Genomic DNA, 25,966 nt, shown 5'->3' on the forward strand with positions numbered 1-25,966 from the left:
TAACAGTAACGGTTAGCACTAGTCTTCTACCCGCCATTGACGTTGTGCAATTTTGAGCTATTCACACTTTACTTGAGTATTTCCAATTTTCAGAACTTTTACTTCTACTCCAATACATCTCAGAGGCAAATATTGTACTTTTACTTTACTTTTACAATTATTCGAAAACTTTAGTTACTAGTTACTTTGTAGATTTTGATTATTATAAACAAACATTAACCACTTCAGCCATGTATAAAGAATTTTTAAGAAATGAGACATTCTGCACAATGAGTACTTAACTACTGTTGGTACTTTAACTACATTTTGATACCAATACTTGTGTGCTTTCACTCAAGTCAATTTTGAATTCCGGACTTCTACATTGCAGTATTCATACTTTTACTTAATAAATCACTTTTCCGCCAAAGCATGAATCTGGTTTAAAGGTACATTGCATAGGATCTGGGAAGGTGAGCTATGGAAATGGAACTTTGAATTATTCATACAATCTGCACACAAGCAGGCTCCATCCACGTTCCACTGCTACTTTTGATGCTTTTGTGTGATGCTGTAGTAGGGTGTTAGTTTATGAAATAACACAAAAGGTTTAGCCTGACTTAGCCTGAATTTCCCTTTCACTTCATTATTCAGACTGAAACCCTTCCCTGCATGGCAGCAGTTTCTGATATGGGCGACTTCGGCGATTGGTTCACACCAACCATTCAAAATAGTAGCAAAGTAACAAAGTAACAAAAACGGTAAAATATGTTGGATGATGATGTTTCTAAAACCTTAAAATAAACTATTTAACCTAGGGTGATTTAATAGCCAGATTGATACGGTTGCAAGTTACCTACCAACAGTCATTAAGACATGTGAATCCCTTGACTCCTTCAAAACCGCTCTCAAAGGGCACCTACGGATGGCTGCAATTCGAAACTGGCCTCTGTAAAATCTGAATCCCTCCCACCCCCCCCCCCCCCCCCACCTTTCCCCTCACTGTATATGTATCTTTTCCCTTTTTGCTTCCTATATGATGAATTCCTGTTCTGTTCTTTAACTACATAGAAGTGTCTATTTGTATGTCTCTAAATGTTTTGATGAATTGAACAATGTGGACCCTGTTGTAAACAAGTGTAATGCTTAATTGGGTCGTCCACTCACAGTTAACAGTCTTTGTATTGAGTTTGTGCTTGAAATGTACTGTAATTCTACAAACTGTTAATAAATATTTCAATCAATCAATCAAAAAAACCACAGTGGGGGCAGAAAGCCATGTTTGTTGTTTAACGTCATCAAGTTGAAACAACGCTTATGGCCAATCTGCCGCTGTAACCGATTTTCAAATGAGTCTAACACTGCCGTAGACAAGAGTCACGAGACTCTAAATTGCCAGAACATGTTTTTAATGGGCGTAGCTAGCGATTCAGGGCTGGAGCCAGGCTACAAAAAGTTAGAATATGGAGAGGTTTCTGTCAGTAGTAAGTATAGTAACTGTCATGTTGTCAGTAGACAACTGTCATGTTGTCATAGAGCTCAATAGTTAATGCCCACTATTTGAATAGCCTTGTTGACCCTTGCCAGAAGAACATTTCACATTCCTTCACTCCATAGTGTATGGTCACATAGATAAAGAAAGGAATATCCGGAATCTCTTGAGTAGTTTCTTAATTATGAGCTTGGTTCGTTGAGCAAACACAGCAGCAGCAGTCTACCTAGAGAAACGGACGCACGGCACATCAGCTTTCCTCAGCATTTCAAACTGTGCTGTTGCTATGTTTTCTCAATAAACCAAGCTCATAAGAAAGAGAGTGCCGATATTACTTTCTTTGCATATTCTCGAGAATATGCACTGAGCTACTCAAGATTTACTGTCTTGTAAATAAACATCACTTTTGACCCAAGAACTTGAGTGCCATTTGACCTGCACTTGAGTCTGTTGAAATTGTAACCGTTTTACAGACACGTAGCCTCGACGCCGTTCAACTGCTACGCAATGAAACACAGTAGGAGGAGCTTTGGTGTTAGGTGTGAATAATTACAGATCTATCCTGATCTCTGCTTCACAGAAATAATGTAATGTTGCACATCTCTCAAATCTATTTGTGATCTAGCACTACATCATGAACCATCCAGACCGGTCAGGTCGTCTGGGGAGTCTGGAGTGTTGATTTTGACAGCAAATTTTGATTTAGTTTTAGTCATTTGTTTTTGTTATCTGAAATGTTTTAGTGTTAGGTTAGTTTTATTAAGACTAAATATCATTTTAGTCACTAAATCTGCAGTTGATTTAGTCGACTAAAACGTATTTTGGTGGGCCTTGATAGCGTCCTAATTCAAAAGACTATGACTACAACTAAATGAAAATGTATTAAAAAAGGCTATGACTAAAACTAAATAAAAATTTGCTACCAATTACCACTGGTCTTAATGTTGTTGTGTGTAAAGCACTGTGAAAGGTGCTATAGCCAAATGACCTGGCCGCACCACTAATCCATCCCAGCTAAATGAGGTCTATCTATCCTGATTGGAGGGATATCTTACTCTTAATGTGTCCCACTGGAGTCTGAGCTTAAATGCTATTTACTGGCAACACTGCTTTATTAGTGTGTACGTGCGTGTGTGTGTGTATGTGTGTGTGTGTGTGTGTGTGTGTGTGTGTGTGTGTGTGTGTGTGTGTGTGTGTGTGTGTGTGTGTGTGTGTGTGTGTGTGTGTGTGTGTGTGTGTGTGTGTGCGCAGCGCAATAGTTCAAAATGTGCTGTAGTAAAATACGAAGGAATATGGCTGGAATTGGGGCTGGGGTGGACTGCTGGATATTTCTGTGCATCTCTGTTATATTGTTTTGTTTTGTTTTGTTATGCGTTTGTTTTGTTATGCATTTCTTTGGTTGTGTTTTGTCTATGTCTATGTCAATGTCTTACATAAATATTTTTTTTTAATAAAGTACAATTGCTGTATTGACTTCCTATGATTGAGTTTTGTCAGGTGTTACCAGCTGTGACAAGGAGCCTGCTGCAGTCTTACCACAGAGATTGTGTATCCCCTAATAGTCCAGGCAAAGTAGCATTTCCAGACAGACTAATTAAAATATATATTTTTTTCACCATAGATCATCTCTATGAGGTGTCTAGAACAACATACTAAAAGTCCTAAGAAATCCTAGATGCGGAAATATGTTTAATTCTCATCAATTCAAGATGTGTGCCAATACCTCGAGCAAACTAAACACCCTAATGGGCTTTTTTTTTCTTTTGTCCTATCACAATGAAACTTTCCACAATGAATCTTAACATGAAAACTAAACATTTTTGTATTACAAGTTTCTCTGAAACTTAATTTGAATATGCAAATTAGCTTAATATATATTGAATATGCCCACATTTGCATATCACGGAAATTACTTTTCCCCAAAATGTATAATATTTACATTGTTGTTTGTTAATGATATCAAACACACTGATCAGACTTTCATGAACCATTTCATTGAAATATTGTGACTTCATAGAATAACATCAAAAACACCATTCATATGTATGACAAATGTATAAATCCGTCAAATCTTCCTCCAACCATCCTACTGCTAATGGTTGATGGCAATGCTGCTTTTGGACTGGCCTCTAACCTGAAACCTGCCGGGCTTGGTTGTACCTACTGGGGGCATAACCCCCACCGGTATAGTCCTCAGGGTCACAGAGGCCAGGTGACCTACCTCTGGGAGGACATCCCCTGGCTGCAGCAGTGTCTCAGTCCATCCCAGTCTTCTTGTTCCTGTACTCTGCAGACGCACCTGAAGCTGTTGCAGGCCATCTCCCACCTCCAGGTAGACTCCATCACACATCTCCCACCTCCAGGTAGACTCCATCACACAGCTCAGTCACCTCACGGTAGACTCCATTACACAGCTCTGTCACCTCCAGGTAGACTCCACCACACAGCTCTGTCTCCTCCAGGTAGACTCCATCACACAGCTCTCCCACCTCCAGGTAGACTCCATCACACAGCTCTGCCACCTCCAGGTAGACTCCATCACACAGCTCTGTCTCCTCCAGGTAGACTCCATCACACAGCTCTCCCACCTCCAGGTAGACTCCATCACACAGCTCTGTCACCTCCAGGTAGACTCCATCACACAGCTCTCCCACCTCCAGGTAGACTCCATCACACAGCTCTGTCACCTCCAGGTAGACTCCATCACACAGCTCTCCCACCTCCAGGTAGACTCCATCACACAGCTCTCCCACCTCCAGGTAGACTCCATCACACAGCTCTGTCACCTCCAGGTAGACTCCATCACACAGCTCTGTCACCTCCAGGTAGACTCCATCACACAGCTCTGTCACCTCCAGGTAGACTCCATCACACAGCTCTCCCACCTCCAGGTAGACTCCATCACACAGCTCTGTCACCTCCAGGTAGACTCGATCACACAGCTCTCCCACCTCCAGGTAGACTCCATCACACAGCTCTGTCTCCTCCAGGTAGACTCCATCACACAGCTCTGTCTCCTCCAGGTAGACTCCATCACACAGCTCTGTCTCCTCCAGGTAGACTCCATCACACAGCTCTCCCACCTCCAGGTAGACTCCATCACACAGCTCTGTCACCTCCAGGTAGACTCCATCACACAGCTCTGTCACCTCCAGGTAGACTCCATCACACAGCTCTGTCACCTCCAGGTAGACTCCATCACACAGCTCTGTCTCCTCCAGGTAGACTCCATCACACAGCTCTGTCTCCTCCAGGTAGACTCCATCACACAGCTCTGTCTCCTCCAGGTAGACTCCATCACACAGCTCTGTCTCCTCCAGGTAGACTCCATCACACAGCTCTCCCACCTCCAGGTAGACTCCATCACACAGCTCTGTCACCTCCAGGTAGACTCCATCACACAGCTCTGTCTCCTCCAGGTAGACTCCATCACACAGCTCTGTCTCCTCCAGGTAGACTCCATCACACAGCTCTGTCTCCTCCAGGTAGACTCCATCACACAGCTCTGTCTCCTCCAGGTAGACTCCATCACACAGCTCTGTCACCTCCAGGTAGACTCCATCACACAGCTCTGTCTCCTCCAGGTAGACTCCATCACACAGCTGTCGCTACAATTATGTTGTGTCTTTCCTACTCCTTAAAGGTTTCACATGTGACATTAATTCATTTATTTTTAATCACAATCACAATCACAATCACAATCACAATGACACAATCCCTTTAATGTTTTTCAAATTCATCCATCCATTCATCTTCATCCGCTCATCCGAAGTCGGGTTGCATAGAGTTCCAGACTTCTCTTTCCTGGGCCACGTTAGCAGGGGAACCTCCCCTGTTGTTGCTACCTTGTCGTGGTGGGGAGGCTTGTGTGCCTCTGTGACCCTGAGGACTATACCAGTGGGGGTTATGCCCCCGGTAGGTACAACCAAGCCTGGCAGGTTTCAGGTTAGAGGCCAGTCCAAAAGCAGCATTGCCATCAACCATTAGCAGTAGGCTGGTTGGAGGAAGATTTGACGGATTTATGCATTTGTCATACATGTTTTTGATGTTATTATATGAAGTCACAATATTTTTATGAAATGGTTCATGAAAGTCTGATCAGTGTGTTTGATATCATTAACAAACAACAATGTAAATATTATACATTTTGGGGAAAAGTAATTTTCGTGATATGCAAATGTGGGCATTTTCAATATATATTAAGCTAATTTGCATATTCAAATTAAGTTTCAGAGAAACTTGTAATACAAAAAAGTTTAGTTTTCAGGTTAAGATTCATTGTGGAAAGTTTCATTGTGATAGAACAAAAGAAAAAAAAAAGCCCATTAGGGTGTTTAGTTTTCTCGAGGTATTATCACACATCTTGAATTGATGAGAATTAAACATATTTCCGCATCTAGGATTTCTTAGGACTTTTAGTATGTTATTCTAGACACCTCATAGAAATGATATCTGTTGAAAAAAAAACTATTTTAATTAGTCTGTTTTTTGGGTCTAAAATGGGCTAGATTGCCTGGACTATAATCTCATCTAATTTCACAGGAGGCAGTAGCAGCAGGATTATGTACTCCCATGGGCATCCCTGGCAATCATGGTGTACGTGTGAATGGCGTTTCATGAGGTTATGACACACACACACACACACACAATGTTTTTCTTTTCTTGAAGGGCAGAGTTTCTACGCAGAACAAATTTCTTCTGAAAAACGTAAGTTTTTAGAAGAAATTGTTCTTCTGCTGCTATCACCATTAGCATAATGTGTATGCTAATTCCACTTGTCCTCACTTAAAATATGTACTCTGTAACTATCATGTCTTATAACTGGGGATTTGCAAACGTGCTTTCAGGCAGTAGAACTTGTCAACAAGCAGTGGTCTTATGGGATATAAATAACCCATGGGGTGGCCATTTTGTGGTTCCACTCAAACAAGGCCATTATACTGTAGATATTTCCAAAAAACATTTACATCAATTATTTTAAGCCTAGAATGAAGCCATCTAGGGAACACTGTAAAGATTGGTAATTGTAACATAGGCAGTTAAATTGATGGATGACCATTGACCATAATGATTTATTTATTGGATTCAATCAATGTTGCCTCATCTGTAGGCATGCAGCTACTGAGGAAGCCGGAAGACGAAACGCCTGGCTGCACACAAAATGTAGTTTTATAAGATAAGATACATTAAAAAGAGAATGAACATGTTTTTCTATTTCCTTTTTCTATCTATATTTCATTTCAGTAAAATATTTCAGTATAATATTGTTCCACATAATTGTAGGTGCAACTCCACTGAAAGTATATCGTCGCTTTTGGGTGGAACCCTGGTATGTCCAAATCCTCTTATTTCAGTGGTTCTCAAGTTAACCAGTGGTCCGGGGACCACCAGTGGTCCGGGAGGGGGTTCCAGGTGGTCCCCAGCTAAATAATGAAGAGTTGGTAACCAAATGGACCCTTATAGATCTTTAAAGATGGAGTGCCGTGATTTTTGTACTTTCTGTTTTGTATGTGTCTATGGAGTTACATTATGGAGTTACAACATTACATTACAACAAAACATTTTAACACTTTCTGTACACTTATTTGAAAAAAATAAAGTCACTAGTCTGTTAGCACGGCAGAAAGAATGCCTCGTCTCTCCTAATCCAAGGCGCTCTCCGTGGTTTTGATCTGATGGATATACTAGCGCTTCATTTCTGCTCCTCATCGCCTATCAAGCAGGTCCATTTGGTTTCATTTTACGCTGCAAGAGTTAAATTATTGTTAAACATCTGCATTACTTAATTTACAAGAAGTCTACACAGTTAGATAATGTAGAAGAATTATGTTATTACGTTATTTTGATCAACGTTTGCCTGTTATCTCTCCTATAGTACCAACATGAATACAACATAACATATTCCACGTTTTGGGTCTGAGAGGCTAAATCTCATCAAATCAACCATGGCTCAAATGCCAAATAAATAATGGACCGTCCTTGGTATGAAAAGGGTGTGAATGTGCACTGAGATGCTGTTTATAGAAGCAGCAGACTCTCTCCTCTCTTCCATGTGTTGTCATGGTGAGACGCACTGGGCTGACGTCTTCATGAATGGAATGGATCGTCATATCGATTCGTTGCTGTTGGCGAGAAACCTCACATCTGCGTCTTTCAAGTTTCAACAAAAGTAGCGAAGATTGCCCACCTACAAGCTCACAATGTGCCGCAATGTGACCCATTGTGAGCTTGTAGATCGGCTATTGTCACGATTTATTTATTCTTTAAAGTAGAATAATAAAAGAGGAACATTTTTGGACATACCAGGTTTCCACCCAACAGCAACGATATATATCAGTTGTTAAGAGTTCCACCTATCTTCTGTGGTTTTTTCTTAACTTAATTGTGTGTGCAGTGAATCGTTTCATCTTCTGACTTTCTCAGTAGCTGCATGTCTAAAGATGAGGCAAAAAGTCTGGCCAATCTTTGGAAATGGAAATCAGAGTTGATATTTTCAGGCACCAAGGTGAGAGAGACCAGGGTTTCTGTGAGATTCCTGCACTCCTTTTCCCATAGTCAAGGAAGGCAAATGTTGGTCAAACAATGGTAGCAAGAACCATCCTCCTATACCCAGGCTACATTGATTGAGCTTGTCTAAAGGCCACTTGCTGCCACTACATCCAAAATGTACATTGGGCTGGTCACTGACTCCATGACTAAAGCCCTATTCGCACGGGACTAGTATTACCCCAGGACCTCAGGTAATATGGAATAATCACAGAGGTCGTCTGTGTTTTTAATCCCGTGCGAATCGACCATGTCGGTGATTTGGGCTGTAATAATTACAGACCAAATTACCTACCATAATTCAGCAAACACCTAGTTTCCGAGGTAATACTAATCCCATGCGAATCGACATTTCAGTGATTTGGGGTAGAATTTAGTTTTTTTCTTGTCCTTTTTTTTACTGCGACAACAAGCGCCCACTCTGGTTAAATTGCTTTGCGTTTAGGCTACCACACGGAATTATGTCATGTAAACACTCTCTGTATAGCCTATAACAGGGTTCCCCAAATAATTTTCCTCAAGGGCCATATTTTGACTAGCGTACCAGGCTGGGGGCCGAGTCTGCACGCGCGAGGTCGAGGTCTTGCCCTGAAAATTCATTTTCAGGGCAAGACCCCATTTGAAAAGGATGCCCAGTTTGACATGCATAGGCTACTGACCCCCATTTAATGCCATTTATATCTGGGACCCTTAAAAAAAAACCCAAAAAAACAACAAAAAAAATTAATTTTTTTGGAAATTATTTCATGGGCCACAAGGGGGCGCTCTGTGGGCCGCAAATGGCCTGCGGGCCGCCTATTGGGCCTATAATGTTCAAAGTCTGATTATGAATTCCCCCTTGTGCCATTATCATCTGCCAGTATATAGGCTACCAATAAATTGTACAAACTGTATATGTAGCGTGCGTGCGTATACAGTACATTCATGTTTCACTTCTCTCTCTCTCACTACGGCGCGAGAGAGAGAGAGAGAGAGAGAGAGAGAGAGAGAGAGAGATACAGAGAGCGAATTCTCTCTCTCTAATGAATCAATGGTCTCATGACAGAAAACACTTAAATAAAGTTGGTGTGCATATATACACGTCGTGCACTGATGAGAACATATCTTTGTACGTCCAACCAGTGTTACATGCCAATAAAGTATTAGCCCTCCTGATTGATCTATTTGAAGAAATAATCCAGTTTTTAAGCGTGAGGACATGTTTTCGATCTGGTTCTGCTGAAGAGCCCTGATGATACATGTCCTTATGGTTTTTCATGTCGTTATGGCATTTCAGACCTCGCTGTGTGACAGGCTAGCCTAATTGACTATCTGACTTGACCTTAGGCTACTTTTGCACAGCTGGAATGATGCAATTAATTACTGGAGAGCATGTGTATCCAACAATATAGGCTATGCACATTGCTGCCATACACGTAATTGCGGTATTTCTCACATGAGATTTGAGCCTTGTAGATGGAAATGTAGGCTACTCAGTTCGGGTTATTTCATACACTCTTTATAGTCCAGGCAAAATAGCGTTTCAATCAAAAGTAATTGTAACAAAAGATTTTTCTTCACAGACCATTCCTATGAGGTCTCCAGAACAACATACTAAAAGTCCCAAGAAATCCCAGTTGGGGAAATATGTTTAATTGCATTCATCCAAAATGGCCGCCAATTGGGCTTATTTGGCCAATCTTGGAATACATTTTTGACCATCAGGTAATTTTAACAGATTTTTTTCTGCACAGACCATTTCTATGAAGTCTCCAGAACACCATACTAAAAGTCCTAAGTAATCCTAGTTGCAGACATATGTTTAATTGGCATCAATCCATGATGTCTGCCAATTGACACCATTATCAGAAATATTGCCATTCTTAGAATAAATTCCTGGCCAAGAGGTAATTGTAACAGGATTCTTTTCACCACACATCATTTCTTAGAGGTGTCTAGAACAACATACTAAAAGTCCCAAGAAATTCCGGTTGCGGAAATATGTTTAATTGCATAAATCCAAGATGTCCACCAATTGAGACTATTATAAGAAAAATTGCCAATATTAGAATAAATTCCTGGCCAAATGCTAATTGTAACAGGATTTCTTTCACCACACATCATTTACTCGGCATCAATCCAAAATAGCCACCACATTATTATAAAATGGCATACATTTGAATGATTTTAAGTGATTTATTTTGGGACAGAGTGGTTAATACAAAATGGGTTGCAGTTTAATTGGATACAGCTCATAGGAATTTGTGCAATGTTTTTCACCATACCAATTGTTGGTTGACGAACTATATTACAAATGTATTAGTCAGAGTCCTACAAGAATTCAAGCTGCCGAGAGTAAATCCTCTGTATAAAATTGGAAACAAATTAGAACCTGGCAACTATACCACCTACCAACTAAAGTGCTATCAAGTCTAGAGACTAGACTAACGGGGGAACCGGGGAACATCTCCTCAGACTCCATTGTCCCGGTGTTGGTACTTTGCGCTCCTGAGTAGTTATTTTGTACATCCACATATGTTAGTGTGGGACGTCCTTGTGATCAATGCCTGTGTATTGGTTCCCACAGCACCAATTTGCTGGCTGGCAGTTCTTGATGCCAATGTCCTGCTACAGGTATAGTCTCATTCTCCTGGCTGACATTGTCTGGCTCAGGGTGGTATCCCCTCATACTGAATTGTAGGCTATACAGTGCTGTGTTACTATTCGCCCATTGGGCCATGGCTCATTCGTCCATGACTGGTAACGTATGTGCCTGTGGAATGGGGAACCCGGGTTCATCTCCCGCCCCGGCCGTGGCTACATTGGTGGCAGCGGTGTGTATGGTTAACCTCTACAAGTATGTTCCCGCAGGCGACACAGACCTTTATAGTAGTCGGCAGCTCTGTCAGTCTCCCTGGGGTGGAGGTCCCCCAGTCAGTCGAGCCTAGCTCCTGGCTGGCACGCGTGGACGCGCTTCCAGGTGGGGCGGACAACTGTAGGCTATACAGTGCTGCGTTACTACTCGCCCATTGGGCCATGGCTCTTTAGTCGACTGGCTACAGAATCTTGTTGGTAACATGTTGAGACTTCTGCAGGGTTGACTTCAGGGTCCATTCTGGTGTAGCACCCGTCTAGAACCTTCTGGAGGGTTGGCTTCAGGGTCCATTCTGGTGTAGCACCCGTCTAGAACCTTCTGGAGGGTTGGCTTCAGGGTCCATTCTGGTGTAGCACCCGTCTAAAACCTTCAACAGGGTTGGCTTCAGGGTCCATTCTGGTGTAGCACCCGTCTAGAACCTTCTGCAGGGTTGGCTTCAGGGTCCATTCTGGTGTAGCACCCGTCTAAAACCTTCTGCAGGGTTGGCTTCAGGGTCCATTCTGGTGTAGCACCCGTCTAAAACCTTCTGCAGGGTTGGCTTCAGGGTCCATTCTGGTGTAGCACCCGTCTAAAACCTTCTGCAGGGTTGGCTTCAGGGTCCATTCTGGTGTAGCACCCGTCTAAAACCTTCTGCAGGGTTGGCTTCAGGGTCCATTCTGGTGTAGCACCCGTCTAAAACCTTCTGCAGGGTTGGCTTCAGGGTCCATTCTGGTGTAGCACCCGTCTAGAACCTTCTGCAGGGTTGGCTTCAGGGTCCATTCTGGTGTAGCACCCGTCTAAAACCTTCTGAAGGGTTGGCTTCAGGGTCCATTCTGGTGTAGCACCCGTCTAAAACCTTCTGCAGGGTTGGCTTCAGGGTCCATTCTGGTGTAGCACCCGTCTAAAACCTTCTGCAGGGTTGGCTTCAGGGTCCATTCTGGTGTAGCACCCGTCTAAAACCTTCTGCAGGGTTGGCTTCAGGGTCCATTCTGGTGTAGCACCCGTCTAAAACCTTCTGCAGGGTTGGCTTCAGGGTCCATTCTGGTGTAGCACCCGTCTAGAACCTTCTGCAGGGTTGGCTTCAGGGTCCATTCTGGTGTAGCACCCGTCTAGAGACTTCTGCAGGGTTGGCTTCAGGGTCCAGCATTCACTGCCATAGAGGAACAGACTCCACCGTTGCATAGAAGAAGCTGAGTTTGATCTCACAGGGGAGGTTGGAGGGAGATCCATACACTGACCATGCCGTTCAGGGACCTCCATGCAAGTGCCTTCCTCACTTTCAGATCTTGCTCCGTTCAGTTGACCCATGAGCCCAGTTACTTGAAGTCCTTGACTGCCTTCAGCACAGTGCCTCCTGTTGTTGTCAGAGGTGGATGTTCTGGTGAGATGTTATAGGTGATAACCTCCTATAGCAGCGTGATCTTGTAAATCGGCTGTTTTTGGTGCACACAGTTTTGCAGCATGACCTCGTAGATCGGCTGTTTTTGATGTCATTTGCATGTTTTTTGGACAACATCTGTAGGAGTACTGTTGGAAAAAAGGTGTGCTTGTTCCACGTTGTCGGAGAGCAGGCTGATGTTGTCCGCATAGTCTAGTCTAGTCTGTGCGGACAACAGTCTGTCAGGACTACTTTGGTATGTCGTCTCGAGTCAAATGCCTTTGAAGTCAATAGAACTGAGTATTATTATTATTACTATTATTACTATTATTATTATCATTATATTTGTAACTATTCTTATTTAGTTTCAGTTTTGGAAAGTAATTAATAGGTGAGTGGCAACTAAAGTGTTTGTGTTTCTGGAAAAATGATAACGATTATTAATCTAACATTATTAATCTAACATTAAAGGTATATTCAGTGATTTCACTTAATTCAAATATCACTTATTTCTTTGTTTTGTTGTGATAATCCTCTCTACTATAGAGTGTGTTGACCATATAAGGAGTTCCTTCCTGTCCCCAGTTAACCCCTGGGGGTCAAAAAACCTTAGGTTTCGTTTTTGACTCTCTATCCTGATTGGACGAAAGGCTGGGTCCCACAGCCAAAAACGAAACCTAAGGTTTTTTGAGTGAAATCACTGAATATACCTTTAATCTAACATTAATGTTAGTTATAAATGTAATGCCCATTTGGCTTGTTAGCTTATAACGAACAAAGTGCTAAACAAAATGATGACCGTGTATAGGCCTACTGATGGCAGCGTGTTCTATAGTCTAGATAGAACATGATAATAACAGCCTTCAGTTATATTGGTTCAAAATGGCTAAAGTACACAGTATTGTATCTGAATATCCTCAGCTCAAAATATATTTGGAAGTCAATTGAAATCTCAGACGAATGAAAATTGTGCCCGTCATAATTTGGGTAAATATTAGCGCGTTTTACATAAGCGTTTTACATAGATTGTGCATTACATTCACCAATTCACACACAGATGGTGGAGGGAACCATGCAAGGCACCAACCTGCAGATGCAATCAGGGGTTCAGCGTCTTGCTCAAGGACACTTTGTCACTAACTCTGGGGGAGCCCAGGTTCGAACTGGGAAACTTGCGGTTCCCATTCGGCCACACTACCTCTGAGCCTCTGCTGCTGAGCCACTAATTGGCAGACATCCTGCATGGATTGACGCCAATTAAACATATTTCCACAGCTAGGATTTCCTAGGACTTTTAGTATGGTGTTCTGATGACTTCATAGAAATGGTCTGTGAAGAAGGAAATGATGACCTCTTGGTATATGGCATTTTTTCCTGATAATAGTCCCAGTTAGTGGCCATTTTGGATTGATGCCAATTTAACATATTTCTACAACTACGACTTCTTGGGACTTTTAATATGTTGTTCTGGAGACTTCATAGAAATGGTCTGTGAAAAAAAACAGTTTCAATTACTTATTGGTAAGGAATTTATTCCAATATTGGTAATTGGCCATGCATTCTTTTGAGAATATCTTATTGGTGGACATCTTGTATTGATGCCAATGAAACATATTTCCGCAACTAGTATTTCTTGGGACTTTTAGTATGTTGTCCAGGAGACTTCATAGAAATGGTCTGTGAAGAAAAAAAACCTGTTACAATTAACTCTTGGTCCGAAATTTATTCCAAGATTGGCCATTTTTCTCATAATAGTCCCAGTTGGTGGCTATTTTGGATTGATGTCAATTTAACCTATTTCTGCAACTACGATTTCTTGGGACTTTTGATATGTTGTTCTGGAGACTTCATAGAAATGGTCTGTGAAAAAAAAATCTGTTTCAATTACTTATTGGTAAGGAATTTATTCCAAGATTGGTAATTGTCTATGCAGTTTCTGAGAATAGTCTTATCGGCGGACATCTTGGATTGATGCCAATTAAACATATTTCCCCAACTGGGATTTCTTGGGACTTTTAGTATGTTGTTCTGGAGACCTCATAGAAATGGTCTGTGAAAAAAAATCTTTTGTTACAATTACTTTTGATTTTAGGTCCAAAATGAGCTAGAATGCCTGGACTATTAGCAAGATATATGAATATGTCTGAGGAGAATGCAATGCTGTGCTGTGGAAATCGCATGCAGAGCAAAGGCTCTGCATATGCTGCATCCAATAATAAATAATATCAGCCTAGTAGTCCAGTCCACGGTGGCCACCCGACGATTTCATTTGTATTGGCGCGGAGGGCGACGCTTGAATAATAGGTTAAATTGCAGACCGCTACTGAGAAACTGTGGATATTATTAACCTACCAAGAAGGACCCATGGCCAAATTACATTGCGCAGGACACCAACAACAAGTCCATGGAATCAAGAATCGGATCATAGCAACATGAACGTGCCTGCCGCAAGGCAAAGCTAAAGGACTCCTAACTCTAAACTCCTCCTATGATCTTCGCAAGCGAAGAATCAGCCATCGTGTGTGTGTGTGTGTGTGTGTGGGTGTGATTTTAAATTTGATACACAATAATTTATTATTATTATTATTCCATGAATATTCTATTGTTTTAATAACATTGTATCTGTATAGAGGTTTTTTCTTTCCTCCAGTTTGATCTTAACTTATTCCAACAACTCTACACTCAAATCTGGTTGTTACAAATTTTTTAGTTGTTACTTTTTTCAAACTAGATTTTTCTTTTTTTTTTAAGATACATTCAAATCAAATAGATGTATTTGTAGACACAGGTCTCAACTACCAATCTTGAGAAGGAACAGGTTTTTCGCGTAACATTTCTTTCTAAAATGGGACATTTATGCACTTAATACCTGATTCATGTCAACTCCGTCAGACACACTAAAATCCCTTTTAATTGAATTTGATAATTTCAACAATAATATAAAGTCCTCAGTTATCTTATAATGGCTTTCAGTAATCAAGTTAAGTAATACAATTATTTTAATATTGCTTTGTTCCAATATCACACTATTATGAAATATCCAATTTCTCAAATCCGTCATTTCAACCTTTATTTTCAATATTATAACATGAAAACCATGTAAAAAAGAAAAAAATCATCATTACGTATCATTTCAGTTGGTGTTTCAATACATAAGCACAAAAGATTTAACATCGAATTTTCTATTTCTTTGGAAATTAACAAAAACATCACGGGACGAACGTCTGACGGAGTTGACGAACATCTGACGGAGTTGACAAGTTTAACTGATTTAGGTTCTAGACCACCTAGGATCTTGATTCTGGTGACTAATCCCACATTTTCAAGGATGAGGAATACAGTGGTACTATTTATATTGGCCCTGTGACCATGGCAGCCATTTTCAAAATGGCCGCCACCTGCTGTTATTTTACAATAACTCAAGTTCTACACCACCTAGGATCTTGATTCTGGTGACTAATCCTACATTTTCAAGGAGGAGGAATACAGTTGTAATATTTAGATTTATCCTGTGACAATGGCAGCCATTTTCAAAAATGGTGGACCTGCTATTATTTTACCAATTTAGTCAGGGAATATTATCAGAATAATGTCAAATCTGTGAATACATTTCTTACCAATAATTTTTTCACCCAATATCCCAAATTGGTTTCTATTCAACCACCCTAGGGGCATTTTTGACAGCTGCTGAAAGTTGGGTACCATACCAAGTGGCTATGGCCAAACTAGGGAGTCTATGGCCAAACTAGGGGTCAAACCCCTTGGGCTAAATTCGGCCATATATCCACTTGCCCAAATGTGCTGACCTCATTTTGTGATGACGGCTATGGCCGTTTTCAGCCCAAGGAGTGTTCTTCGTGCATAGCTAATGATTGGAATGCATTCAGAATCATGAAAACTCCCTAGTTTGACATGTCACATGCTACGTAAAGCATAATGAACATTTTGCCTTATATAGGTTGTTGATGGTACCCCAACTTTCAGCAGCTGTCAAAAGTTCCCCTAGGGTGGTTGAATATAAAGCAATGTGGGATATGTTAGTAGACACCCTTCCAAACACATTGTGAAGAAGGAAAAAGGAATTTATTACCAGATTGTATTAATATCCCCTGACTAACTCATCTTCTAGACCACCTAGACCCGACTTCACCAACAGAGACCCGATTGACACCTAAACAACAAGTTTGGACAGCCCCACCAATTAGTGTTACGGAAAATAGCAAGTGTCTACCCTAGGCCCAGAGGGAGCCACAGAACAGAACATGTTGCACGACTCCTCAACAAGCTGCCACCAGAGATGAGAGCTGAATTCTGCCGCACAATGCTCTGCGGCCCAGGAGCAACCAACACCATGTTGGAGTTCTCTGAGTGGTTGAAGCACGAGTCCTAGCCATATAGCCTGTGCAAAGACAAACACCTTGAAGACCTGCTTGAGGTGAACAGTGAGCAGTGAACAGTGAGCGAAAGACTGAAGACAGAAGATCTGCCTTCAGGACTATCAGGCAGGATGTACAGACACTGAAGGCATCAGTGTCGTTCTGTGTCCCCAGCATGTCAACCAAAGCAATGTTACCAAATCAAAGGAGCCTTCACCTCAAGTCACCTGGGGCTGGGTGAGCAATCGTATCCTGTATCTAGCCTCACAACTAAATACAGACACTTGGCCAGACTGCCGTTTGAAGGGTCAAACCCTTCATCCTGATTGGGGAAGACCACCCCACCTAATCACACCATCCGAACAAGTGAGGTTGGGGCCTCCAGGTGGGCCAGCAGCCATCTGCACAAGACTGGGCTGGACCCTGCAGGAAAGCAATCTCCAGCCAAGACAATGTAAGTTGACTATAACAGAGCCCCAGAACACAGAGCTCATGAGAAGGATGGAGAAACACTGGCAGGAGGCCACCAAGATACAACGCCACACTGCAGTAGCCAGTGAAGTCAAACTGTGCGTCTGTACCTGAAAGGGACAAGTCAAAGGCCAGAAAGCCCACCTCCTTTTAATGTCCTGTCAGTAGCAACTCAACCTGCACCTGAAATAAGCCCTGACCCCTCCCAGAGAAAGTTCATCCTTGAAAATGTAATGATTAGTCACCAGAATCAAGATCCTTGGTGGTCTAAAACTTGAGTTATTGGTAAAATAACAGCAGGTTGGTGGTCATTTTGAAAAACAATGGCTGCCATGGTCACAGGACAAATCTAAATAGTACCACTGTATTCCTCATCTTTTAAAATGTATTATTAGTCGCCAGAATCAAGATCCTAGGTGGTCTAAAACTTGAGTTATTGTAAAATAACAGCAGGTGGCGGCCATTTTGAAAAATGGCTGCCATGGTCACAGGGGAAATCTAAATTGTACCACTGTATCCCTCATCCTTGAAAATGTAGTCTTACTCACGAGAATCAAGATCCTAGGTGGTGTAGAACTTGAGTTATTGTAAAATCACAGCAGGTGGCGGCAATTTTGGAAAATGGCTGCCATGGTCACCACGAGACAAATCTGTGATGGCCCTATAGCCAAAAATGTTCCTTAAGGCATGCTCTAACTTTGTGCCAAATTAGAATACGTCCCATTATTCAAAAACTATAATTTTATTGTTTTAGGAACACTTTTGTCAACTCCGTCAGATACATGTCAACTCCGTCAGACACAAAACCTGACGGAGTTGACGTCTGACAGTTGTACTACCCTCTGTAGTACAATGTAGCCATTTTGTTTTTGCTTCATTTGTTAGCTAAACCTAACCCTAAACTAAAATAATAAACATTATTTTGGAATTCTTAAAAAATATCATAATATTGTTGACATGTAAAAGCTGTGACCTCATTGATATCAACATTGTTTGTTTAAAATATCAAACAATTGAATGCTTGTCAGACCAGGTGCTCCACTGTTGCAACAAATATAAACGGGACTTGGAAAAGGAGTCTTCAGGCTAAATCTGTCGACAATATTTTCGGATTCATTTAAGACTTTTAAAAAACCTGACGGAGTTGACGGGAGACGTGGGACACACATTTGATATGAGATATCTAATGGAAAATATAAATTAAAATTAACTGTGTATATTGTTTGCTATGTTGTTGACAATCTACTTTAATTTAGTATGTATATTTATGTGATTGTGACGTGGCGTTTTTGGGTACAGTGCCTGCTTTTAACTAATTCAGATGGCATATGAAAACAATTATAATTACATTAATGGCATAATAATACACAACTGTATTACATTTAACTTTGCAAGTGCTTTTATTTTTATGAATTAATTTATTTTTAACATAAATAAGGCTCTTATGTGTGGGACATGTTTTTTCCACTTTTGTCCCTCATCTCAAGAATGAGTGAATACGCAAATCAGAGTGCTCTAGATGGATTTAATGATAAATATGAGAATTCCAATGTGTTTATAATGCTCAAAAAGCACAAAATAGACACCAAATTTGCAAATAATGACAAAATTAAGGTAAGTAAAAGTAATTGTCAGATAGTCGCCATCATTGAAATATGCAAAATAAATGTTCAGCCACACCCAGTCATAAAGATAACCATTCCAACATGTTTCTAATTGTAAAAAAACATAATTTGGAATTGGACACAATCTTTGCATTCATAGCTCATCAGGTTCAAAAGTTCTAGACAAAACCTTTTCAGGCGGACTGGCAGCCATATTGGATTTGGCCACTATGATGACCTGGACGGTTCAACAAACATTTTGAGCACCTCAGAAAATCTGTAGCTCCAATGGTTTATTTTCGGGTATTTCAACCCGGATAGAGAATTGTTCACAGTTCCCAGGTTGTTCGCGGCTGTCATATTAGTCAAGAACAGTTGCGATATTCTCTCCTAAATGAAGGGCATACATATCTTAGCCAGGTCCTCTACTAATGGGAATCCTTAACAAACTAAACTAAACTAGAACGGCTATTATTAGTTTCACAATTTAACTTTTCTCTGGTTCCATTTGTACACTCTCAGAGTTAAGGTGGTCCTTGTAAATATATCGTTTGAGAACCACTAGTACTAGTAGACTACTAATGTGCCATAGTGTCATAGTAAATCAGTGTCATACATATTCTGAAAAAAAGAAAAAACTTGACATTCAGTAATTGGGTCTTATGATCAAAATAACATTATAATGCCATGGTGTGTAAAACAGAAAATCTAATATTTGCTACAGACAAGGCCAAGTCTTTGCCACAGACACATTTGCCCGTGTACGCACATACTGATGACCCGTGTGTGAACGAGGTGCGTGGAACAGAGAGGATGCAGTGAAGGGGGGCGAAGGTGGAGGAGTTTAAATTGGGGTCAACTATCCTAAGTAATGGGGAGTGTGTTAGAGAGGTGAAGGAGTTCAATTGGGGTCAACTATCCTAAGTAATGGGGAGTGTGGAAGAGAGGTGAAGAAGAGAGTGCAGGCAGGGTGGAACGGATGGAGGAGGTAAGTGTTCTCAAGACTAATTGTTTTAGAAATCCCCAATGTTAACAATGAACTTGGGTAAGACTGCTTTTCATTACTACGTCCCTCACATGTAGAACTTCAGTTTTAAAACTGAAGAACTCAATTTTACTTGATCGATTTAAAGGTCTTGTAAGGAATACTCTGAAATGTAGTTGTACTTGTTCATTCTGAAAAGATAAGTGTAACCCAGGTTTATAATTGTATGTCTGTATTTGATTGGTCACGGTACCATCTACATCAGTTCGCAGCTCATTGTCTCAGTCAGTGAGGTGCACATGACTGGCAGGTCTGTATCCCTACTACTTAAACATTTTACTCTTCATTACAAAACTAATTGAATATAGCCTTTTTGTGTTCAGGCCAGGTTTTTCCCTTTATACCTGCATGCATGTCAGTCAGTAAGTGTATCACTCAAAATCCCCAGATAATGATATTTCATGGTGCTGCTGTATGTGGTGGTGCAGCACTGCAGCAGCCTCTCTAGAGAGAAAAAAACACCACTAGCCCACAAACTAAAGAAGTTTTCAAGACGTTTTGGCCATTATCTCTGGAACGGGAGGTCCAATCTGAGCAGTTTAATGTTTGTTGGATACGTGACAAGCAGGACATTAATCGATCAAGTTCATTATTTTGAGAACTCCGATCCGATCCGATAGAGGCATTATCGACCAATCGTGATCGGACGCCGATTGATCGGAGCATCTCTACCGAAAACCTATTTTGGTCATAGTAAACCGGGGCTTTACATTTTGCAAACCGCCCAACCTTACTTACAACCTTCATTTCTAAGAGTGTAGTGGTGTACTCATTTCTCTGCCAGGACATCATGATAAGAACATCGAAATGTTAGCATTTCATAAAAAATGGGCTAAACAGTAGCCAGAAAATGTGCAGATATACAAAAGCCAACAACACGCCACGCCAGCACACAACTAAGCATAAATCAGGCATAGCTCTAACGCCAACCTTGAAGCCTAACCTCTAAATCAGTGATTTTTCAACCAGTGGTCTGTGGCCCAGGTGGCCATGGGCCATGATATGAAAAGGGTTGAAAACCACTGCTCTAAATGTCTATTCCTAAACCTGAGCCCAATCTGAACCTTTTTCTAATTGTAATCCTCTCTCTAGAACCCTTTGTATTACTGACAAAACAACGATATGTCTTGTGAGGACTACAGGAAAACGGTCCTCACAACGTCTAAGTCTACTATGGTATTATACTTGTGGGGACATTTGGTCTACACACACGCACGCTGCATCCAGATTCCAGGCAGGTGAAAACAGAGAAAGCAATTGGCGTCTCAGAGTGAGTAATCTCATCAGTAGATCGTTCTGACAGATTGTGCTGCGATCCAGGCACACGGATACGGATGCACACGCACACACACACACGCATGCACACACACACACAAACGGTAAAGATCCCAGAACTCCGAAGGGACAAAACAATCACATCATCTTATCTAACTGACACACAACTGCACGTGTATCTGTTTGTTTGTTTGTTTGTTTGTTTTTTGTGTTTGTTTCCGTGCATGTGTGTCATGTCATGTACAGTAGTTTCAGCTTCATCTTCCCTCAAGGAACTGCATGGGTCCAAAGCCATTTTCCTCAGATAGAAGTCCATAACGTTTAAGGCAGGAACAAACTGCAGGTCGCTGCGCTCTGCTGTTCTGTTGCACGCTATCCGTCTGCTCAGGGCATCCATCCATCCACCCACCCACCCATCCATCCATCCATCCATCTACGCACCCACCCACACACCCATCCCAACCTCCATCCATCCATTCACTCATCTCACCACACCACCAGTAACCGACATTTTACAAACTGGAACAGTCGTTTCTCAAATGGGGATAGGTGTACCACTGTACCCCTAGGGGTATGTGGTGGTACTGCTGGAGGGCACATGAGATAAAGACCGTCTAACCACTTAACCCCCTGCAGTCTATAAGCCCTATTCATACTGATAACTTTGATGAGGTGACCACCGGAAACTACAACATGACCCAACACATCTCTCTGTTTTTACAAACCACCTTATCACCTAAAACTGGAGTATGAATAGGCATTTAGATAACTGGACTTGAGTTACAACTGTACTTTGAACACTTTTTTCCGACTACACATCAAATCTCTTTGCTGAAAATAGCAGATTTACCACCTCACAATGTGCTGGGAAAGGTTTACTGAAGTTAAAAGCAGTTTGAGGAACCACGTGACTGGAGCATGAGGGCTGGTGAATTGCAGGGAAAGTAGGAAAACAATGGAACTTTGTGTAATCCTACACTACATATAATTAACTGTGTGTGTGTGTGTGTGTGTGTGTGTGTGTGTGTGTGTGTGTGTGTGTGTGTGTGTGTGTGTGTGTGTGTGTGTGTGGCACTGTGAAAGGTGCTATAGCCAAATGACCAGGCCGCACCACTAATCCATCCCAGCTAAATGAGGTCTATCTATCCTGACTGGATTGTGTGTGTGTGTGTGTGTGTGTGTGCGCGTGTGTGCGTGTGCGCGCGTGCATGCGTGCGTATACATTTTCAGTGTTTATGATAGTGGGCGCTCTTCCGCAACATGTGCGTTAACCTGGGACTTCCGAAGAAGAAGAGGTCAACCCAAAATAACGTGATCACAACAACCATGCTGGTTTTGTATACAATTATAATAAAGATTTATAAAATAAATAACATTTTCTCTGCTTTCTGTGTGCGTTTTTTGGTGAAAACAAGCTATATTAAACAGCCAATAACTAAAGAACAGAACATTGCGGTGACAATTTTTATCTGAGGTGAAAGTAGAGACTGTTCTATCATAGAGCCTAACTAAATATTATGTGGGTCTTGAAAGATAAGTAAAAATGCTGGCAGTGTGCAGACTATTCTAGGGAAACTCTGGCAGGTATTGACCATAATCTCACGGCCATTGACCATTCGCACATGCAGACCGACAAAAATGTAAGCTATTTATTAGCAGCTTTTGAGGTGGATTTTTCAACAGTTTTTCCTTAATCTTTTAACAGTTTAACGACCGCTAATTGTTTAATCCAGTGTTCCACCGTGAGTAAAACGCTATACCCGACATTTGTTTAATGCGTTTAATTTGCCGTTTTAAAAGAATTAAAAAGAAACAGCGGATTTATCCGTCACGTTACGATGATGAAACCGGAAATCAAGTCATCATCTGGGCTGCTAGGGCTTCTGGGAAATTGAGCTCAATGTAAGTGTACGGGGGGTTTGTTTGGACTACAATGCCTCATGGAGGTGGATCCTGTAGCGCATTGTGATGGCCGCTGGTACTGATGATCAAAACATGCCGACGAACCATTTTTCGCCGAGGTTTCGTCGTTGAAAGCTGCAAATACTTCAGCGTATGCTCTAAAGGTAATAAAACAATCTCGGCAGCGTATAATATTTCAAACTGTGCAATAGAATGATAACACAAAAAGCCCTGAGGGCTTGATTCCCTCGTGGCCCTATGTATGTATTCAATTTGTTACATACATGATTGTTATACTGCATGTTGTTGTCTGCCAATTAACCTTCAGGGTTTCTGGCATCCGTCTCCAATGTAAGTAGAACTGAACTCAGATTATCTGTGTGGTTTGTGTGGCGGTATCTATTTATGTACTCTGTGCATGTCTCTTCATCTTCTCTGTGTGTCTCTGTGGTCTGCGGAGCATAATTAAAAATAAAAAGTAGCAACTCAAGCAACATCAGGCCAAAAGAAGTACTCACATTTTTTACTTAGATAAATGTATCAATACTAAAATACTAAGTAAATGTCCGGAATTCAAAATTTACTTGAGTAAAAGGATTGGCATCAAAGTGTACTTAAAGTACCAAAAGTAAAAGTACTAATTATTGCGGAATGTTTCAAGTTTTCAAATGTATAAAAATCTTTCAAAAAAATAGATCACAATGTGTTGCCATGCGACTTATTGTGAGGTTGTACTTTCAAATGGCTTAAATGTATAGGCTGAAATGCTTCATATATTATGTTTTGTAATAATAGTCAAAATCAAAAGTAACTACTAACTAAAGTTTTCAAACAATTGTAGTGGAGTAAAAGTACAATATATTTGTCTCTGAGATTTATGGTAAAAGTATTGGAAATTGGAATTACTCAAGTAAAGTGCAAATGCCTAAAAATTGAACTTAATACAGTACTTGAGTAAATGTACCTAGTTACTTTCCATCACTGCTCAAATCTTCTGGGAGAAGCACAGAACTCATAACATCTCCTAGCACTACACACTTTCTACAAGTACTGTGGCTCTCGGAGCCCCCTGATGGTCAAATGGCAAAACTGCCTGTTGGCACATACAGTGCTACCAACATGAATCAGTGTCCTGTTGAATTATATAGGTTCTCAATCTGAAAAGAACCCCATCTGAAAAGAGTTTGTGCCAGACACCCCCAGAAAAAGAAGATTTATGTTTCCAAACAAAGGAAACATAAGGTTTCCAAACGTTTTCAATATTTTTCTAAAATGTTCAAAAATCATGGCAGAACTACAAGCTCAGAGCGCCGCACAAAGTGATGTGATGTAAGCTTGTAGATGTGCTGTTTTGGAATATCCAAGATAAAAACATAAATGGATAAAGTCACTTTATCTTCCAGTCTTTAGTATACATCTTTAGACCATTTTTACTCCTGACGTCACTCGTTCATTCCCTGCTGGGTTGCGGAAGTTTTTGAGTGGTGCAACCACTCCTACAATCTGGAATGTCCGTGTGTATCATGTATGTATGTATCATGTATCAGTCATGAGCACGAGTGGTGTGCGCATGCGTGAAATTGGAAAGAGAGAAGTATGTGACATGGCTGCCACCTGCTGGACGCAAATCCAACTACTGACTGTCTAGGTTAATTCTGGTTTAATTTTACGACAAAATCTTAAAATATGGGGTCTGAGAGGCAAAATCTCATCAAATGGTATGGTACGTAGTACGTAGTCCGTGGCTTAAATACTGAATAAATAATGGACCTCAACGATATGTAAAAAATCACACAGTTGTGAAGTGAGCGGCACTCTTATCAACATACATCATCATACATCACATTACGTGGTTCAAGGTTCAAGGTTAGCTTTATTGTCCCTTGCGGGAAATTGGTTTGCAGCCAGATCATAGTAAAAATACACACAAAAACACACAACAACAACATTCAATACAAGACTAGGAACAGGGCACTAGAGACAGAGAATTCATGACATACAGTAGTAGCAAAGTCAGCAAAAGTGCATTAGTGGGCAGTAAGTGCAAAGGGGCAAGAATAAAGTGCTATTTGCTGTTCAGCAGTTGAATAGCAGCTGGAACAAGGGATAATTTGAACCGATTAGTCTTTGTGGCGGGCACCCTCAGCCGACGACCTGAGGGCAACAGTTCAAACTCAGACCGAAGTGGGTGATCCGATACCTCCAGGAGGGAGGAGGCTCTCTTAAGCATCTGCCTCTCGTACAGATCTATAAGTTGGGCTTGGGTTCTCCCAGAAATCTTACTGGCCACTTTGACGAGGCTGCTGAGCCTGTTCTTGTTTGCTAGGGTCAGATTTCCGTACCAGGCAACCATACAAAACATAAGAACAGATTCAATAAAACTTCTATAAAAAAAGAGTCATCATTACAGATGAGACATTAAAAGAACACATTTTCCTCCGAAAAAAAAGACGCTGCTGGACTTTTTTTGAAGTAGAGGCAACATGAGAGTGCACAGCCAAACAGCTGAGCACATTCCGTGCTCATACAGACACCCAAACACACAAAGCTGTACATATAGAGTGGCTAGCACCGCACAAAAGGTTGAAAACCACAGCTCTATGCCATGGCATCATTCCCAAAAATGGAACCCAACAGGCAACAGTCCAGTTTAAAACCAAAATGTAAACGTATCATTGAAACCCTGAATCTCACTATTCAACATGAAGAATGAGAGACATGAGGTGGGCAGACGGACCAATAAAAAACAGTGTCCGAGCTTCCCCATCTCCCTCACGAACTTTACAGCAGCAGTGGGCAACTAAACTAAACCTCGGGCAGACTGCCAACGATCGAGCAATGCATTCTTCTTCCAGGTTCTCCCGACAGCTTTGTTACCATAGCAACTAATCCAGCCTGCATGTGGCATTTAAAAAAAAAGTACCTTGTGAACTTCTCGGTGAGAGAGAGTTCACTGTGGGCTACAGAGGCCATGCTCTGCATGATAATTATACCATACACACTTGCCAGTGTTGCCAGATGGGAAATGTTCAATTATCCTACGGGAGGCTTAAAATTATCGTATT

The 25,966-nt window shown here is 41.2% G+C and overlaps 1 protein-coding gene across 1 annotated transcript in view; it reads right to left on the minus strand.

The window, feature by feature from the left end:
- The window catches only part of LOC310855260 (tetraspanin-4-like), a gene marked incomplete at its 5' end in the record, with an annotated part of 266,914 nt that overhangs the window by 229,676 nt on the left and 11,272 nt on the right, over window positions 1–25,966 (minus strand). The gene's annotated exons all lie outside the window — the stretch shown is intronic.

This window comes from Protomyctophum parallelum (assembly GCF_964188405.1).
Source record: "Protomyctophum parallelum genome assembly, chromosome: 2".
NCBI lineage: Eukaryota > Metazoa > Chordata > Actinopteri > Myctophiformes > Myctophidae > Protomyctophum > Protomyctophum parallelum.